Source organism: Corvus brachyrhynchos, unplaced genomic scaffold, assembly GCF_000691975.1.
Source record: "Corvus brachyrhynchos isolate BGI_N302 unplaced genomic scaffold, ASM69197v1 scaffold5, whole genome shotgun sequence".
NCBI lineage: Eukaryota > Metazoa > Chordata > Aves > Passeriformes > Corvidae > Corvus > Corvus brachyrhynchos.
Genome location: NW_008238321.1, coordinates 3,241,923 through 3,246,498, shown reverse-complemented (window position 1 = coordinate 3,246,498; position 4,576 = coordinate 3,241,923). Strand labels below are relative to the sequence as shown.

At 45.2% G+C, this 4,576-nt stretch overlaps 1 protein-coding gene across 1 annotated transcript in view; it reads left to right on the top strand.

Moving 5' to 3' along the window:
* The first annotated feature begins 2,210 nt into the window (after positions 1-2,210).
* The window catches only part of LITAF (lipopolysaccharide induced TNF factor), a 10,021-nt gene continuing 7,655 nt past the window's right edge, over positions 2,211-4,576 (top strand). The window contains exon 1 of the mRNA XM_008633384.2: positions 2,211-2,529. The gene's annotated coding sequence lies outside the window, so the exon portion shown is untranslated. The remainder of the gene's footprint in view (positions 2,530-4,576) is intronic.

The window sequence follows — 4,576 nt, the reverse complement described above, 5'->3', positions numbered from 1 at the left end:
AGGTTTCTTGTGTGAACCTCAACACTTGTGTCATTGTACTAACTGTTGAAATTGTGTTGAAGTTCTTGTTCTGTTTGCTTAGCAACTTGAATCAGCCATTGCAGCAGTGAAGAAAAAAGCAAACATTCTTTGGCTTAATTTATCTATTTGGCTTAATGTATCTACCTTGCTTTCTCTTTAAACTATCTATCTATACCTGTACATTGGTTATTGGTCTGAAACTGCATTCTGGCATGACCCATTTTATCTATATCCATATCTAGTATTGCTGAAATGATTGAAAGTCATAGAAATTCTTACCTAGCTTCAACAAATCAGTATATGCAAAATGACATTCACAAATAAAAAAAATATCTATTTGTATGCATGCAAGTCCTGTGATTTTCAGGCAGGAGAAAATTAAGGTGAGATTAAAGTTTACTTATTTTACACATTGAGAACATGTTACAGTATGTAAAATGTGGCTAACAGGCTTTTAAATGTGCATCAACTTTTGAACTTCATTTAGCTTCTTTGACAGAAGCCTACTGCTGTAAAAGCAGAAGCTAATAAATCCAACATGCAATTATTTTTGGGGCTAAACTGACATCTGCTGGTGTTCTGTAATACTGTGTGTACAATCAGGGTGATGACAAAACATCCACTATTTTCTGTGTACATTTCCATGCTGCTGTTAGCAGCCCTGGTGATGACCCAGTAGAGTAGAGCAGAGAGAAGCCAAACAGTGAATAGAGCAGCTGGGGCTGCTGAGCACACCGTGCCACGGGATGGAAATGGAGTGGAGCTCTCCCGGTTGCATCCTGCTGCATTCTTACACCAAGCTTCTGAAACTGCCATGGGGCCCTTTTTTCTTATGACTTTTTAAAAACAAGTTATAGTTTCAGGTACGCAGCTCTTGGGGGGATGGGGGAGATAAAAAGCTGTATCCGTTTCTAGCCACGTTTCCTCATGCATGCCTCGAGCTGGCGCTGGTTGTGTCCCCACCCAGTCACCTGGTCTGCTGCAGGAAGAGAAGCTCTGTGGGTGCCAACGCGCAGGCGGCAGCTTCGCGGCAGCTCTGTGGGTTTGCTGGGGCAACACCCTGCCTAACCCAGGTAGGCTATCGGGCTGCAGCTCTGTTCCATCAGAGTATGAAATTTGGCACAAAATAACCCACTTGTGTTGGAGATCAGAGGGGCTGAATGTGGCTGGCCTTAATTTCTGGTTATTATCAATTTGGCACTGTAGTCTGGTTGTGTTTAATAAGAATGCCCTTAATCACAGATTCACAAATAATGCTACTTACTGAAGCAACAGGAATACAGATTTGGAATTGCTGTTGATAAATGCAGTTACTGCATTAGCACCAGCCAGTGGTTTCAAGCTGAATTAAAAACTCAGTTTTTCATTACACATAACTTCACAGTTAATTAACTGTAGTTTCACTGAGGTGAAAATTTTACTAAAGAGGCATCTCTGTTTTGGGGAGGAGAGAGGAGCAGAACAGTCCACTTGTCCTTGAAATGGGGTCATATTCTCATCCTCTACATGGAGGATTGAAAATATCAATTTTATACTTTCAGATAAATGGAGGTGGGACTGTAGTCAAATATAATTGGTTACCTGTCACTTCCATCTTAGACAGTGGGGGGGAAGACACTTTCTCAGTTGCATATTGGTGTATGTTTCATATGTAAACGAGGGATAATGAGGGTTTTGGTTACCTTTGGTCAGGCTGAGTCAGGATTTATGGTTGAATCAAAGGCAGAACAGAACCATGATACTTCAGGCTCGCTTCCTCCTCCACTTGGCTGAGGCAGCAGTACAGGCCATCTGACCTTTGCTTGATCATCTTTACGCCCATCAATATTTTACAACTGCACATCATCATCACAGAATCATAGAACAGTGTGGGTTGGAAGGGACCTTTAAATATAATTTAGTCCAAGGCCCCTGCAATGAGCAGAGACACCTTTCAGTAGACCAGGTTTCTCAGAGCCCTGTCCAACCCGGCCTTGAATGTTTCCAGGGGGATCCACCACCTCTCTGGGCAAGCTGTGACAATGGTTTACCACCAACATTGTAAAAGCCTCCTTTTTTATATCTAGTCTAAATTGATCTCTCCTTCAGTTTAAAACCATCATACCTTCTCCTGTTGCAACAGGCCTTGCTAAAGTTTGTCTCCATTTTTCTTATAGGCCCCCTTCAAGTACTGAAAGGAGCAGTATGGTCACCCTGGAGCCTTCTCTTCTCCAGCCTGAACAACCCCAACTCTCCCAGCCTGTTTCCATAGCAGAGGTGCTGCAGCCCTTGGCACATCTTCATGGCCACCTCTGGACTTGCTTCAGCAGCTCCACGCCCTTGTTATGTTGGGGGCCACAGACCTGGATGCAGCCCTGCAGGTGGAGTTTCATGAGAGTGGAGCAGAGAGAGAGAATCCACTTTCTTGGCCTGCTGGCCACACATCTCCTCACAGGACCAGATTTCTACTTCTAATAAGGCCTGCTGTGCGTGGACAAGAGGGCTGAGGCCCTGTCTCCATACCAAAGTGTAAGCACGCTCTCTACTTTACTGAGACACTGGGCTGTGAGCCCTACACTTTACCCCAGACACCATGCAGTGCTTAAGCCTCACTCAAGTTAGGTGTAAGATAAGCAAGCACCTCAACTCATGTCCTTGCTCAACCAGCCTCATCAATTCTCCACACCAAACTTGCCAATTTTCCACAAGCTTGTCACTGAAAATCAGGAATAAAACTCCTTAACAGCAATGTAGTATTAAGAAGCAGGGCATTACTTTTAAGGACAGGATAACTCTGCCTAAAGCGCATGCTTGGCTCAAGGTGGTACAAGTATTTGTTAGCAAGGATATATGTATTCCTCAGAAAAGTGTTAGTTTGTTACTTAAGGTGGCCACAGAGCCCTTCAACTGGCTTGGGCCAATTTGTTCCACTGACCACTACATAACATTCCATTAATTGTGACTTCTGTGGAATTTTCCACAAGCTCACAGGTGCTGTGGTGACCGGCTGAAGCTGATGCTTCTTTCACCCAGTGCCATCCAGCAAAAGGACTGGAAAGGCAGGAACTAGCAAATGGTGAGCTAGGTGGGAAGAAGGATGGATAGTGAGAGGAAATACACTCATGTACCAGTAAATGGATCCAAACCGCCTATTTGGACATTTGGTGGAAACAGTAGTAGGGCAAAAAGGAGGAATGTTACTGGGGTCCCCAAGGAGGAGCACGAGCCAGCCTAGACTAGATGCAAAACACTACACATGAGAGAGATGGCAGTTAGAGTAAGAAGGCTTTCAGTTGAAGGTTATGCCTTATTTTACCCTGGGAGATGTGTTCAGTCATGGCTTCTCTCTCCTGTGGCTCCTAAGCTGCTCATAGCCATCTGGGGAAGGAGATTTAGTTAGTAAGAGAACAATTACTCCAATTTTAGTTAATCCAGGGCACCAAAGACCAAATTACTCATGTTCTGCTCCTTAGAAAAATAATCTGTAATGTGATTTCTTGATAATGGTATAAATTTATTCACCTCTTAGTTCTAATCTCAGTGCTGATAGATCACACTCCACACTCCTCTCTCTGTTCCCCCCAAATCGGGGGACTGGGACTATTCATGCCCTCAATAGTCTCAACATCTGATGACATCCCCAAGTACCCATACTTGCAGGTGATTTAGGTTACTGTGACTGCAGAGCTTCATGCTGGTTTATCATCACTTGGGGTAGGACCCCCTTTCATCCTATAAAACCTGACTCCTTGCTCCAGGATGGGTTTGAATTGAGGCTTTTTGTGTGTTCCTTATGGCAAGGTTCAAGAAAAGATTTAAATACAAAAATTGGACTTTTAACAGATTTTAGATGCTTTCAGCCAAAAGGCTTTATGAACTGTCCCTGCTGAGCCCCCAGGGGTTATCAAGTCCCTTCAGTCCAAGGTAGATTCACACAAACCAACGTGTGAAGCAGTCCCTCTTGAAGCCCTTTCAGGGATCTGGCCATAATTCACATTTTGTGTTATCTTGGAGCTGAATAGAGGAAGGAGTGATGTACTCTTGTGTTTTCTAAAGACTGAATCCAATTCAATTGCTTGTAAAGACACTACGTAAAATCACTGAATCTTGAACTTGAAAGTTTTGTTGATCATTTTATGTGTTCTTGTATGTTGTCTGAAATACCTGATCTGGTAACGTAAGGGGTATTGTAGAATTAGGAAAGTAATTTTCCTGTAGTGTTACAGAACACGGTGCTTGGCTGCGCTGCAGACGGGAAAGTTGAAGATTACTGGTTTAATCGCTGTGAGCTCTTGGCGAAAGCCGAGGAGTTCCCGATCACCGGGACTGCGAAATGCGTCAGGAGTGCCTGTACTTCCACAGGCTTTCCCCCTTTCCTTTCCCTTCCCGTCCCGCCCAGACGCGCCTTTGCCGGGAGCCGGTGGGGCCGGGGGAGCGGCCGAGGCGGCTCCCAGGGCACGGCCCGTCCGAGGCCAGCGGAGCGCCCTCCCGAGCTGCGCCCGCGGCACTTGCTCACGGTTCTAGGGGGAAGGGCAAGAGGAAACGCGGGTGGGGTGGGGACGGGACGGGACGGGAC